The following is a 16,471-nucleotide window of genomic DNA, read 5'->3' as shown; positions in this document are numbered from 1 at the left end:
AAACAGTACAAAAAATCAACCATTTGTACACATTTTTACAAATAATTATAAAAAGTGAGTGAGTACATTTCAACATTTTCAGCAATCACTCACAATCCTGGCACTGCCATGGTATCTGTAGTCTGCATTTACCTTGGCTTGGCTTCCTGATCAATTGTCCACTACCAAAAGGAAGCCAAGCCCTGTGATCACACCTTGTTTTGTTGTAAAGGGTGGCAGGGCTTGGCTTCCTTTTGGTAGTGGAGCATTGATCAGTCGTCCATTGTGGCATCAATGTGATCACACCTTGTTTTGTTGTAAAGGGTGGCAGGGCTTGGCTTCCTTTTGGTAGTGGAGCATTGATCAGTCGTCCATTGTGGCATCAATGTGATCACACCTTGTTTTGTTGTAAAGGGTGGCAGGGCTTGGCTTCCTTTTGGTAGTGGAGCATTGATCAGGAAGCCAAGCCCTATATATATGATACAATCTCACTACACTTAGCCTAATCCTTCATTGCCCTGAAGAATTCTGTGGTGTATGGACCTCCTCTCCAAGGAAAGAAAATGCAGAGAAGACTCACCACTCAGCAGGCCTTGGAAATGATCCTGAGGGAAGTCGACCCTTGTGACTCGGATGGAGAAGACCTACAAGTTCAGCCGGATTCGGACTCAGAGCTGTCTGATCAGTCTTCCGGTTAGTTGCATTTCATGTTATTTCCTATTTCATTTCAAATAAGTAAGTGGATGTAGTTTGTAAGTAAGATATTTCAGACATTATTCTGATACAGAGGAGGAGATACTGGACCTTCCCATTGCTCACAATTTGAATTTGTTCACACTGCAGATGAGGAGACTGCACCTAAAAAGAGAGCTTGTTTGGGGACTGAGACAGCGAAAGATGGCACAGTGTGGCGTGAAGAACAGGTGGGGACCTGTCTCCCTTTCACCCCAATAGAAGCGTACGCTGCAGATGGAGAGCCAACGGCTAAGGCCAGGAGAAATATCACGAGTCGCCTTCGGAGCTTCCTGTGTTTCATCACTCTTGACATGCTTCGTAGCATTCAAGAATGGACTGTTCAACATGCACAGCAAACGGAGCATGTTCATTGGTTCATGGACCTCCCTGAACTAATGGCATTTATTGCAATTGTCATCTTGCGGGGGGTTACCAGGGTTCCATCTCTAAATGACTGCTGGTCAGCAAACCTGGGAAACCCACAGATAATTGGAACTATGGCACGAAACCGCTTCCAAGAAATCATGCAACACCTACGCTTTGATGACAAGTCCACCCGCAGTGATCGAGCAAAGACTGATAAGTTCGCTGCAATTTCCAGTTTGTGGGGATCATTTGTCACCAACTGCATCACGTGCTACAACCCTGGTCTACATATCACCGTTGATGAACAGCTTTTCCCATCAAAGACTCGGTGCAGTTTCCTGCAGTATATTGCAAGTAAGCCGGACAAGTTTGGGATCAAGTTTTGGGTGGCTTGCGACCTAAAATCCAAGTACATTTGCAATGTCTTCCCATATCTTGGCAAGGACCCCAGTCGTCCCACTGGGGAGAGACTTTCTGAAAATGTAGTAATGAGGCTGATGGAACCATTCCTAGACAAGGGCAGAAATGTTACCACGGACAATTTTTTCACATCGCTTTCACTTGCGCAAAAACTTCTTAGACGGAAAACCACCATCCTCGGCACAGTCAACAAGATTCGCAGGGAAATTCCTCAATCCACTAGACAGACAGATCGCAATGAATTCACCACTCAGGTATGTTGCAGGTCTTTTGTGGTTCTATGTTTATGTGTTTCATTGTGTGTAAAAGTGCTATGGAAATAACAATTTATCTTATTTCTTAGGTGTTTTCAACCTCTGCTGCCACGCTGACGGCGTATGCGGCCAAACGGAAGAAGACAGTCTATATTCTTAGCAGCATGCACAGCGTGGTTCAGACTGATAACACTACCAAAAGGAAGCCAAACACTGTCACCCTTTACAACAAAACAAAGTGTGGCGTGGATGTGATGGACCAGATGGTTCGGGAGTACACTGTCCGCAGAGGAACACGGCGCTGGCCAGTTGCCGTGTTTTATAACATGATTGACATGGCAGCACTGAATGCACATGTGCTGTATCAAGCATGCTCCGGGACGAAGGAAAGACGGGTGGACTTCCTGGTGGAGCTTGCAAGGGAGTTAGCTCACTCTCATGTAGCTGCGAAGAAGGCAAGAAAAGAACAGTTGCCTTTGACACAACCCTCCACACCTAGCCCTGGAAAAAGAGCCACGTGTCAGGTCAAACACAATTGCAAGAACAATCATGCCACTGTGCGATGTGTTCACTGCAACAGATACACATGTGGTAAATGCAGACTACAGATACCATGGCAGTGCCAGGATTGTGAGTGATTGCTGAAAATGTTGAAATGTACTCACTCACTTTTTATAATTATTTGTAAAAATGTGTACAAATGGTTGATTTTTTGTACTGTTTTTATCAATAAATCTCAGCAACAAAGGACATACACCCATGTGTGTTGATTTCTCCCTAAGATGGCAAACTGAAACACTCCAAGTTGGTGACTTTTGGAGATTTGTTTCCCTGGATGATTGAGAATGCATCAAGATGAAACACAAAAGGAAGCTCACCGCTTTTAGCAGCTCCCCCACCCCCTCATCCACACACCCCCACTCCCCTCCCTCCAGAATTCCCAGGTAACAACCCAATTTACATATGAATGACTAGCCAATTTAGCTTCCACTTGCCTGAAGCTAAAGCTTAGCTAAAAGCCTACCAGCCATTTGGCTGCTCTCCGGGTTTTAAAGGTAGAAAAGCCAAATGGCAGTCCGTGGTGATGTAAGTGTTAAAACGGCGGTGGTGAGGCCCCTTCTGAAGAAGAGCAATTTGGATTGTAATGATTTTAATAACTACAGACCTGTATCCAACTTACCATTTTTAAGTAAAGTCTTAGAAAAACTTGTTTTTACTCAGATTACTGATTTTCTCAATGATAGACAGATCCTGGAGATATTCCAGTCTGGATTTAGGGTGAACCACAGCACAGAGACGGCTCTCCTAAAGGTTTTAAATGATCTTAGATGTAACTGGGACGCCCAAAAGCTCTCAGTCCTGGTGCTACTGGATCTAAGCGCAGCCTTTGATACAGTAGACCACGCTATTCTTTTAAACAGACTAAAACACATGGTGGGCCTCTCTGGTGCTGTACACAGCTGGTTCACTTCCTATCTCTCTGACAGATCTTTTATGGTGAGTATGGATACATGCTCCTCTAAGATCCATAAAATGACATGTGGTGTGCCTCAAGGGTCGGTTCTAGGCCCTGTACTTTTTAATTTGTATATGTTGCCTCTCGGCAGTGTCATCAGGAGGCATGGAGTGAACTTCCACAGTTACGCTGATGACACGCAGCTGTACATCTCCGTGTCTCCTGATGACACCAGACCAATGGATGCCCTTTTTAACTGTATCTTGGATATAAGATCTTGGATGGCAGAAAACTTTTTACAGCTTAACCAGGACAAAACTGAAGTTTTAATTGTCGGTCCTGAGGCTCAGAGAGAGAAACTCTTGTCTAAATTAGAGCCATTTTCACTATGTCCTTCGCTACAAGTGAAAAACCTGGGTGTTATTTTTGACTCTGAGCTTGGTTTTATCCCACATGTTAAACATGTAACCAAAATTGGATTTTATCATCTAAAAAATATAGCCAGAGTCCGCCCTATTCTCTCTCGGGCCAACACGGAGATGCTGATGCATGCTTTTATTACCAGTCGCATTGATTACTGTAATGCCCTGCTCTCTGGTCTTCCTAAGAAGAATATTTCAACTTTACAACTCTTGCAAAACTCGGCAGCTCGTGTGCTGACGAAGACCAGAGGGCGGGCCCACATTACACCGGTTTTAGAATCGCTGCACTGGCTCCCCGTGTGTTTCAGGATCGATTTTAAAGTTCTTTTATTGGTTTTTAAATGTCTTAATGGTCTTGGGGCTTCTTATCTCTCAGATCTGCTTTTACCATATGAACCCTCGCGGACCCTGAGGTCCTCTGGTGCTGGCCTTTTAATTGTCCCTAAAGTCAGGACACATACTCACGGAGAGGCAGCTTTTCAGTGGTATGGTCCTCGTCTGTGGAACAGCCTGCCGGAGGAGCTCAGGGCCGCAGAGAACGTACATGTTTTTAAGAACAGGCTCAAGACCCACCTTTTTAATTTAGCTTTTACTTAGCGTTTATTTATTTTTTATGCTTATTTATTCTATCCTGTTATTCTATTATTAATTTAGGATTTACCTAATATTTGTTTGATTTTATTCTTATTCATTTTTTAATCTTCTTACTCTATTTATATTTATATTTATATTGTATCCTGTTCTTATTTATTTTATCATTTTACCCTGTATATATCGTATTGCGTCATATCTCCAGTGTTTCCTCGGAGGGCGCTCTCTGCACCGGGGCTGTTATTGACCGTGGCTGCTGGGTCTCTGGGGTCCTCTCAGCCTGGTTGGGGGGCTCCTTGGCCTCCCTCCTGCTGTGTGCCCAGCCTGGAGGCTGCGGTCTGTGACCGGCTCCCGGTGCAGACGGCTCTCTGTTATAATGTTTCCTCACTTGGCTCATGCGAGCCCAGCCCAATTTTTACTCTTTAAGTGTGCGCGTGTGTGTATGTGTGTGTGGGTGGGGGTGGGGGGATATATGTGTATTGAGAGTGTGGGGAGTGAGTTGGAGGGTGGGGTGGGCTGCTTTTAACTATGTAAAGCACTTTGTGCTACATTTTTTCTGTATGAAAAGTGCTTTATAAATAAAGATTGATTGATTGATTGATTGATCTATGGAGTGCAGGGTTAGTAGAGAGAACTAACAGCACCATAAAACAGAGACTTAGAAAATGCCTGAAATAGACAAAAATGTAAAAGTTTAGTTTATTTAAAAGGCAGTGTGTGTGAGAGGATTATGAAATTATTGTGTGAATGACGCTACAATTTTAGATTAAAAGTTAGTAGAATTACAAAGGGTTTGTAGATTGTAAATACAAAATGAGGTTGATTAGCCTGTAGAAACACAAAAGACAGTAACAGGAAGTGTGTGTGTGACAGGACCCTTGCATGCCCATAGAAGGAGTGAGCACCCAGAAAGAAAAACAGAAGAGACAGACTCTAGCCAGATGAAGCAAATGGAGGCTTTAAGAAAAGAAATGTAAATGATATTAATGGTATGGTTTAGTGTGTCAATATAGGCCACAAATAGATAAAGGTGGACTTTTCTCAACCTAGAATTTTGAGCATAGCAGCAAAACCAAAGTTAACATAATTGGGAGAAAACAGGCCAAAGTTTGGCTTAAAATTTTACAGCTTGACCTCCCACTTGTCCCGATCCTGAGAAAAAGCTCAAAGGACAGTCAATCTCCTGATGAAGACCAACAGAACATCGTGAACCTGAAGAATTAACAGCCGGCTGGTAAGAACAGTGTGACATAACTGTTTAAAGGCACTGAATGTGATATTTTGCCTGGCTGGGACTTAATCTACAAGGAAAATATTGAAAAGAAACAGAGAAGAAACAGATTGTGTTTGCTGGAGATTTAAGACAACAAAGGACACTTTGAGAAGGGTACAGGGGCCAGTGGGAAGGTGAAGCCCAGAGGAGTATAATTGGGTTGAAATTGAAGCCTGAACTCATGATGGTGTTTAGAGATGTCCACCAGATCGCAACAAAGAGGTAAATAAAAATAGAAAACACACACATATATAAATTGTTACATGTGAAATTATTTTTGGAAGATAGTTTGAATCAGACCTCAGTGAAAAGATGCATGAATTGATACAAGTGAACCAATAGATAAATCTGTTAGAGAGACAACTTTAGTAGAAAATAGGGATATTGTTTTGAACTGCTGTGTGACGCTTCTCAAGTCTCTTGCAGATTAAACCCAGGCGATAAGGTCCATGCCAAGTACTCCTAACGACGCCAACAGTTTGCAAAATCGCTGAGAGGCCTTTTGGATCCACCAGAGCCATTGCAAAAAAGTGGAAGTGAGTGACAGCATAACCTAAAAGACACCACCACCCCGACTCTTTGGTGATCTACAGGTGAAGGGAGGGCTGATTGGGTATATCCCGCCTTCTACTTCTCGCCTGTAGTCTACTCACCAGAGTAAATCGGTGTGTCTGGTCATCATGAAGATTGTTCTGTTTACCACCTTGGCCCTGCTGCTTACAGCATGGACTCTGATGCACTTAAAGGATCAAGAAGCCAACTTGCATAGAAGGACATGGACATATGACAATTCACACCTGGTCAAAGTGACACAGGACCACATCCATCCCTGGATGAACAACGCCTGATATAGATACATATATAATCGCACAGAAGGAAAAGATTGTTATATATGCTCACACATGCCTACTACAACACAGCATGCTATATTATATGGCAAACCTATGAACATGACTCAAGTGACATGCACAGCAAGCTTTGCCAGTCCAGATTATCAATATTCAGGAATTGTCCTAAACCACAGCGACCCCCTGACTATTGGACTATCGTTTTGAGCTGTTTTTAAATGCATCGACCAGCATCAACAAAGAGCAAAATCAGGAAATTGATGCCATAAGAATAACTGTTATGCAACACCGAGTCGCCCTGGACATGATCTTGGCAGAAAAGGGTGGACTGTGTGTTTTGTTCGATACAACAGTTGTACATATATTTCAGACAATGTGCATTCTGATAATATGACAAATGCTCTACAATTACTTAGAAATGTTCAACAGGCACAGGTAACCGATTGGGCAAATTCACAAAGTAAATTGGTGGAATTGGTTTATGAGCGGCTCATGGAGACCATTGATGTTTACGGTTTTGATGTTTATTGGCATAATACTTATCATGTTTTGTATTTTTACTACATGGATTATCCCCTGTGTAAGAGGAATGGTATCAAGAATGATATCCTAATCCCTTGTTGCATATGTCACTGTGCCAGATGAGGAGGAAGGAGAAGACGATGAGTATGAAACTAATGTAATTAATGATTATGTTTGAATGATACACATTTTATGACGACCAGACCGAAAGCACTCACAATGTAGGGTCTGTGTCTGAATTACATTGATGTATATTCTTTAAATTTGCTACAACAGGAGGGAATGATGAAAGATTTTTAATTTTGTGATTATGCTTAGTTGTAGCTTCATTTAAAGGAAGAAGAGCTTGTGAATTGGAACCACTATAGAGAGGGGGAGTGGAGACGTATGTGCAGAGGAATGCTGTGACATACGACACTATTTCCTGTGTAGACAGAACGGTCTCTCTCTCTCTCTCCCCTTATATGGGAATGTCTGAATTTCTATACATACAAAGTTATCTCCTGTTTCAGCTGACAAGCGAACAGTCTCTCCTTTTATGGAAATGTTTTATATTTTGAACATGCCACTCCTACTTCCTTGAAAACTTGTTTAAGTATAAATAAAGAAAGCTCTGAAAGCCCTGGGCGGTCTTTCCTCTGTCTCACATTTGTCCTGCACACATCTGGTGCAGGATGGATTGGACGGTGAGGGACGATCGTCCATGTGTGCACATGTATAAGATATCTTGAGTCTGAATTCCTTTGCCTTCTACAATTTCTCTTCACACAAAGAAAGCCCAACAATCAGAGGACCGCTAAGAGTAAGCGGTTTGGTGACAGTGGGAAGAAAAAACTCCCTTTTAATAGGAAGAAACCTAGAGCAGAACCAGCCTCAGGGAGGGGCACCCATCTGCTAGAACTGATTTGGGGTGAGGAAGACGGGACAGAAGGAAAACATTAGAACAGAGGCAGAGATAATAATAACTAATGATTAAATGAAGAAAGGTGGGTGGAAAAAGGTGAGTGAAGAAGAAACAGTACATCATGGCAAGTCCCCAGCAGCTAAGGCCTACTGCAGCATAACTAAGGAAAGATTCAGAGTCACCTGATCCAACCATAACTATATGCTTTATCAAAAAAAAAAAACCCTGTTAAGCCCGTCTGTCTCCCGAATCCAAGCTGGGAGCTGGTTCCAACCTCCCATTCTACTTTTAAATATCCTAGGAACCACAAGTAAGCTTGCAGTCCTGGAAGTCTGCAAAGTGCTCCATTGGGGTGATATACAGGGAGTGCAGAATTATTAGGCAAATGAGTATTTTGTCCACATCATCCTCTTCATGCATGTTGTCTTACTCCAAGCTGTATCGGCTGGAAATTAAGCATATTAGGTGATGTGCATCTCTGTAATGAGAAGGGGTGTGGTCTAATGACATCAACACCCTATATCAGGTGTGCATAATTATTAGGCAACTTCCTTTCCTTTGGCAAAATGGGTCAAAAGAAGGACTTGACAGGCTCAGAAAAGTCAAAAATAGTGAGATCTCTTGCAGAGGGATGCAGCAGTCTCAAAATTGCAAAGCTTCTGGAGCGTGATCATTGAACAATCAAGCGTTTCATTCAAAATAGTCAACAGGGTCGCAAGAAGCATGTGGAAAAACTAAGGCGCAAAATAACTGCCCATGAACTGAGAAAAGTCAAGCGTGCAGCTGCCAAGATGCCACTTGCCACCAGTTTGGCCATATTTCAGAGCTGCAACATCACTGGAGTGCCCAAAAGCACAAGGTGTGCAATACTCGGAGACATGGCCAAGGTAAGAAAGGCTGAAAGACGACCACCACTGAACAAGACACACAAGCTGAAACGTCAAGACTGGGCCAAGAAATATCTCAAGACTGGTTTTTCTAAGGTTTTATGGACTGATGAAATGAGAGTGAGTCTTGATGGGCCAGATGGATGGGCCCGTGGCTGGATTGGTAAAGGGCAGAGAGCTCCAGTCCGACTCAGACGCCAGCAAGGTGGAGGTGGAGTACTGGTTTGGGCTGGTATCATCAAAGATGAGCTTGTGGGGCCTTTTCGGGTTGAGGATGGAGTCAAGCTCAACTCCCAGTCCTACTGCCAGTTTCTGGAAGACACCTTCTTCAAGCAGTGGTACAGGAAGAAGTCTGCATCCTTCAAGAAAAACACGATTTTCATGCAGGACAATGCTCCATCACACGCGTCCAAGTACTCCACAGCGTGGCTGGCAAGAAAGGGTATAAAAGAAGAAAAACTAATGACATGGCCTCCTTGTTCACCTGATCTGAACCCCATTGAGAACCTGTGGTCCATCATCAAATGTGAGATTTACAAGGAGGGAACACAGTACACCTCTCTGAACAGTGTCTGGGAGGCTGTGGTTGCTGCTGCACGCAATGTTGATGGTGAACAGATCAAAACACTGACAGAATCCATGGATGGCAGGCTTTTGAGTGTCCTTGCAAAGAAAGGTGGCTATATTGGTCGCTGATTTGTTTTTGTTTTGTTTTTGAATGTCAGAAATGTATATTTGTGAATGTGGAGATGTTATATTGGTTTCACTGGTAAAAATAAATAATTGAAACGGGTATATATTTGTTTTTTGTTAAGTTGCCTAATAATTATGCACAGTAATAGTCACCTGCACACACAGATATCCCCCTAAAATAGCTAAAACTAAAAACAAACTAAAAACTACTTCCAAAAACATTCAGCTTTGATATTAATGAGTTTTTTGGGTTCATTGAGAACATGGTTGTTGTTCAATAATATAATTATTCCTCAAAAATACAACTTGCCTAATAATTCTGCACTCCCTGTAGTACTGCAAGGTAGTTAAGATAAGATGGGGCCTGATTATTCGTTTATCTGTGAGAAGGATTTTAAACTTGATTCTGGATTTAGCAGAGGGGCCAATGAAGAGAAGCCCATATACTCGCTCTTTCTAGTGTTTTTCAGTAAAATTAAATTCAAATTAAGTTAAATTCAAATTTTATTTGTCACATACACAGTCATACACAGTATGATATGCAGTGAAATGCTTACACAACTGCTCGTGACCTAAAGAAAAAAAAGTCTATGAATAAGATAGGAAATACATATGAAAATTAAAAAGGGTCAATTTAACTAGGAAGGAATAAAATAAAATATAAAAATGAAAGTTGAAAATAAAATAACTGTACAGGGTGGGCCATTTATATGGATACACTGTAATGAACATGGGAATGGTTGGTGATATTAAAGTCCTGTTTGTGGCACATTAGTATATGTGAGGGGGCAAACTCCTCAAGATGGGTGGTGACCATGGTGGCCATTTAGAAGTTGGCCATCTTGGATACAAGTTTCTCTTTGTTCACAGCCATTGACATGTCGAAGAGGTTAACATGTGAGGAGCGGATCGAAATTGTGTTGATATCTGGTGAACGCAGTAACCGGGTCATTGCAGCAGATGTTGTTAAGATTCAGAAATTGAGGAGGAGAGTAAAAACAACCATGGTCCAGAAGAGCTTGGTCAAACAGTTGATTTTAATGAACACACGCAGCGTGGGGAGATGTACAATCCGAAACACCAGCTGTATATCTCCACCCAAAAAGACACTTCAGATTGCTTTTGATTCATCAGGATTAACGCCAACTCATGCGTCATCAGATACAATATATGCATACATCAAATCAAAACCACAATGACTTTTAACACAGTTTGAAAAGAACATTGTCTCCGTCTCCACGCCAGGTGCTTTCTGTCACTCTTTTGACTGTCGCTTCTCCAAAACCACAGATCATGCTCTGCAAGAAACTCTTCTGTTTTGCAGAGACAATTTTGCAGCTGCAAGAAAAACATGATTAACCTCTCACTTATAAATGAGTCTATCTACTGTGTGTGTGTGTGTGTGTGTGTGTGTGTGTGTGTGTGTATGTCCTGACCTCACTTGACACTCTGTGTCACCTCTCGCCTCACCCACTAACGCTCACAGTCAAACAGAGGCCACTCTCAAATGTGTTAGCAGTTTACTAAAACTATATGTGTAATATATTGAATAAATGTTTTAATCAAGAACCACTACTAGAAGCTTAATAACAGAATATAAAAGTATAAAAGACAATTTGAATACCCTGGTTATTCAAATAGCATCATTCAAACAGCTCCTCAGAATAACCATCACTTACACTCTGCTTTTAGTTTCACTTTTGCAAAAGCACGCTCTGCAAACCTACGGTTTCCTGTCAAGACTTTCAGGCCCAGAGTGTACTCAGAATCAACAGAATCAGCACATACACACTTAAGATTATAACAAGCATTCAAAAGCATTTAATATTATAGATTCAACTCAACAGTTTAAAGTGGTTATAACTGCACCTGTAATAAAGGCTAATTGGATTCCGAAATGTTTAAACATCTAACTACAATATCAATGCTGTAGATTATTTTATTAATGCAATGGTAATGATGATAATTATTAACAATAGCAGCAAAATAATTTCCCTGCTCTCCACACTCCCTCTTTTCCTAAAAATAGGGTCACTACACTTTACTTGTTTCATTTCTCTGACCCTCTCTAGCCATCCTCTGGCTCAGCAAATCAGACAACAACCTCATGTGATCTAAGTGGTCCAGTAATAAAACGCCAGCTCCCACTCGAGAACACTCCATGCGTAAGATTAGGTTTTTTCTGCGTCCCTCTTTTGTGGTCCATCATGCCTCGGGCCTCCAGGATCCTCACCCCTCTGTGGTCGCCGAGATCTTCTGCAAAGGAAACAAAACACCTTTTCCTACGCCTCCCTAACTTATCATGTTTGGGACTCTTTAATCAAAAGCATGATCCTAATTATCTTTTGACTTATTGACTTGTATTTATATATATTCTTCAACGTTACTCATCATTTTAACACTCCTAAAACGCTGCTTTCATGTCCCTGCATATGTTTCCTGTTGCTCGCCTTATCTGATCATCAACATCCTATACACAAAACTGTCGCTGCTGCAAGTGCCTTAACTCTAATCTAAAGTCACCTTTCACAAGAAAATCATTATAAGCGCCTATTCTACTAAAAGATCCAAGAGAGAACAACCATTTTAATCAATTAAGTTTAAACATATAAGCAATTACTCATGCATACATTTTATCCCAGCGAAACACTGCCTAAAAACAACTCCTGTGTGTTAACACTAACTTCATTTTAACACTCACATTTCCTATGTTATAACCTGTTTTTGATATAGCCTTTTTATTTCAGTTTGGACCTTTTAATGTAACAATACCTTCTAATTCTAGTTTATCAGACTTAACCAAAATATATGCTTTCCTTCCTTTGGTCCTTCTTTAAAGCAAGAAACTCCTATTCAGTTCCTCTTTTTTGTCACTTGTTACAGGGCTAAATGAAATGAATTTCAGGCCTCTGGCCTGACAGGTTTATGGGTCTATGTGTTTGTAAGCATGTGCGGCCTTCTATGCTCCAGTCACTTAGCACAATAGATTGCCTGGACATTCGCGCCAAACAAAGCTTTTGACCTTCATTTTAATAGACTGAGCCACAACTCCTTAATAAGCATCAAAATTCATCCATCCATCCATCCATCTTCATCCGCTTTGTCCGGGGCCGGGTCGCGGGGGCAGCAGCCTAAGCAAAGAGGCCCAGACCTCCCTCTCCCCAGCCACCTCCTCCAGCTTATCCGGGGGAATACCAAGGCGTTCCCAGGCCAGCCGAGAGATATAATCTCTCCAGCGTGTCCTGGGTCTGCCCCGGGGCCTCCTCCCGGTGGGACATGCCTGGAACACCTCACCCAGGAGGCGCCCAGGGGGCATCCTTGTCAGATGCCCGAACCACCTCAGCTGGCTCCTTTCGATGTGGAGCAGCAGCTGCTCTACTCTGAGCCCCTCCCGGATGGCCGAGGAAGCTCATTTCTGCCGCTTGTATCCGCGATCTCGTTCTTTCGGTCACTACCCACAGCTCGTGGCCATAGGTGAGGGTAGGGACGTAGATCGACCGGTAAATTGAGAGCTTCGCTTTTACACTCAGCTCCCTCTTCACCACGACGGACCGGTGCAGCGTCCACATTACTGCAGCTGCAGCCCCAATCCGTCTGTCGATCTCCGGCTCCCTTCTCCCATCATTCGCGAACAAGACCCCGAGATACTTGAACTCCTCCACTTGGGGCATCAAAATTCAATGTGTATAAAATCATTTCTACGTATAAGCTCTCCCCTCTATCCTAAAAATAAATCTATGTAATATCTCTATGTGTAAGCCTACATTATAACCACTTCTTCTAGAAATCAAAAAGAAATCAAACATTTTCTACTCCCACAATCTTCACTAGTTTTCCCCAAAGCATATCTTTTTGTTAAAGTGTCCCACAATTTCCCTCTAAGATTTGTATACAGCTTTAAAAACACCGGCATTTTATCTTCTAAACAGGATTCAGTTAACTTTAATCCTTTAACCTAAACATAAAAAATAAAAATTTCTGCCTCAGTTTTACCATATCTAAATTATCAAAAACCCCAAAAGTCATAAAATGATCCTAAAACCTATTTCAAATTGAACCTTAAATTCCCCCTTTTTTGACACATCTCATGTGTCAAACTAAAAATGCCTTACCCAAGCTTAGGAAATTAAAAGAAAAAGGTTAGTTACATCATCTCTCAAAACACCTCAGCAATCCTCCTCTCAGGTATATTTGCTCCGACCCTGCAAACCTGTGTTTAAGGAATGAAATCAATTTAATCATCATGTCGCATCTTTTCGAACTCCTGGCTCCATCCAGAGCCTGCATCCTTGGAACTTCCTAAAAACAAAACCTGGATTTCACATTTCATACTCAGTTTTCCCCCTTATGATCCAATCTGTGTTATAAAAAATTATCTTAAAACAGAACAGTTATCAGTCATGTGTTTGGTCAGTTAATGGTAACATGAGTTATATCAAAAAATGTTTCCACTTTAGCATATGGCATTCTCCCAACAATATACTATAATACCATAATCTAACCCCAGTCAATAAAACAGAAATTTTCTCAAAGCAAACGTCAGCAACCCAAAATCAGCATCCCCAGAATTAAGCCTTCCACTCCTCCTGCTTATGGCAAAAGCAAAGCAAAGCAAAGTATACCCTTTCTCTTGCTGGCATGGCAAATTGTTTGTCCACATTTATTCATCCCAACTTTAGTCCAGTCACACACATTCACTCACATGCATTCACACCAGGTATTGCTAATAGTGGAGACTGCCGCGCAAATAATCAGATTCTCCACTCTCAGCAAAATGAGCTCATTCATTTGTTTTATTTTGTTTTTAGGAAAACAGTTCTTTATGCTTTTGGACTGGATTGAATCGCTACAATCCTTTTAGACAGGGACTTTCAATCTGATCAGTTCCCCACAGGTAGCCTTCTCCTCAGCCAGTTGTAATCTGGAAAGCCCACCTTATATTTGCTCTCCCGAGAATTTGTCAGCGCTGTTATTCACTGTTCCAGGCCTGCTTAGAACGAAGATGAGAAAAAGAGAGCTGACTATTAGCTCATCAAAACACAAAACAAATTCACCTGATAGGTTTTCTCTATGTGCACTGTTGCAAAAATAATGAGCCCAATTCTAAACATGTCCATGTTTAATAAAACTCCCTCTATTAAAAAAATGTCAATACAAGACACCCTACGAGACCACCCATCTCCCATGCTACAGTTAGCAAACTGCTTGCTAAGTCTGGTGAAACTGGTTCAGTGTTGGATTTGCCAAAATGTGGACGCAAGAAAACTGTCACTAATGAAGAAACATCAGTGGCTGTCCTAGCTTCATTCAGCAAGAGCCCACAGCGTAGCACTCGCCGCATGTCACTGGAGAGTGCCATTAGTCGAACATCCCTTCGGCGGATATTAGCTACTCACAAATGGCACCCTTACAAACTCCAGCTACTGCAGCATCTCAACGAGGATGACCCAGATCGGCGCACAGAATTTGCAGAATGGGCAAAACAAAAGTTGGAACAGGACCCTCAGTTCACGCAGAAGATTTTGTTCAGTGATGAGGCAAACTTTTATGTGAATGGTGAAGTTAACAAACAAAACCACCACTATTGGTCTGACACTAACCCACATTGGATGGATCCCTCCAAGACTGTTGGAACAACAAAAGTGATGGTTTGGTGTGGTATATGGGGTACAACGATAGGATGATCTGATATCGTCGTGTTGATGTTGTTCCCAGATCATCATGAAAATGTTGTTCCAGGTACAACATTGGAAGTGACCAATCACATTGTTGTGGCGTTATTCTTTTGCGCGCCAAGCCATTCGTGCATTTATGAATATCCAATGTTGCATTGACACTATCAGTTCTGCTTACCATTTATTAAAGGGTTACGGTTAATAAACATTGATCGGCGGACAGAGGCAGTTTCTCGCAGCTTAAGTACAGTTTTTTGTTTTACTGCGTTTTTTCCCGAAGTCGCAAAAGTATGACGTCACAACATTCTGATTGGTCATTTGCAATGATGATCCTCGAACAACATTTAGTATGGTGCTCTAGGAACAACACCAACACAACGATATCAGATCGTGCAACAACAATAGTGGGTCCATTCTTCATCAATGGAAACCTCAAGGCCACTGGATATTTGAAATTGCTACATGATGATGTGTTTCCCTCTTTATGCACTGAAGCTGGCACGTTCCCTGAGTTTTTCCAGCAAGATGGTGCACCACCACATTATGGGTGCCAGGTCCGAGCATTCCTAGATGAACAGTTTCCTGGAAAGTGGATTGGTCGTCGTGGGCCAGTTGAATGGCCCACAAGGTCTCCTGATCTGACCCCCTTAGACTTTTATCTTTGGGGTCATCTGAAGGCAATTGTCTATGGTGTGAAGATACGAGATGTGCAGCACCTGAAACTATGGATACTGGATGCCTGTGCTGGCATTTCTCCTGCGGTGTTGCTATCAGTGTGTGAAGAGTGGGAGAAGAAGGTTGCATTGACAATCCAACACAATCGGCAGCACATTGAACCAGAGATGGGCAGTAACGCGTTACTTGTAATGCGTTACTTTTTCAAGTAACGAGTAAAGTAAGGGATTACTATTGCAAAAACGGTAATTAGATTACCGTTACTTTCCCGTAGGAATGCTGCGTTACTGCATTACTAAAACCGTGATTTTTTGCGACAATGTCTCACGACAGTGACGTAAGCGAGTGCGCCGTTAGTGACAACAGCTGTGTGCAGATCAACAATGGATCACATATCGATTGCGGGAGAGAGTATGAGCATGCAGCGTTTAAAGCGTGGAAGTACTGACCTTACTTTAAGTTTGATTCCATAAAAAGTGACAAAAAATTAGCGTCCATCGTGCGTGGGAAGATAACTTCTTTTTACAGCGAAAAAAACTCCTAAACTTCCAAGCAAGCACCAAGTGCGCAACGACGTAATCGGAAATTCACAGAGAAACTCGCGGATTCTTCAACTGACCGCAGCACACCTGCACCAGGGTACACCTCTGCCTACCGCAGTCCTGCTTTACAGATGAAAATAGAGCAAGAGGACCGCTGAGTCTTTGACTTTATTTATTTTCTGCTGTGTTTTACTTGCATCTATTTGAAAGACTGAGTGTAAACACAAAA

This window comes from Maylandia zebra, linkage group LG23 (genome assembly GCF_041146795.1).
Source record: "Maylandia zebra isolate NMK-2024a linkage group LG23, Mzebra_GT3a, whole genome shotgun sequence".
NCBI lineage: Eukaryota > Metazoa > Chordata > Actinopteri > Cichliformes > Cichlidae > Maylandia > Maylandia zebra.
Note: the sequence above shows the minus strand (reverse complement) of the source record.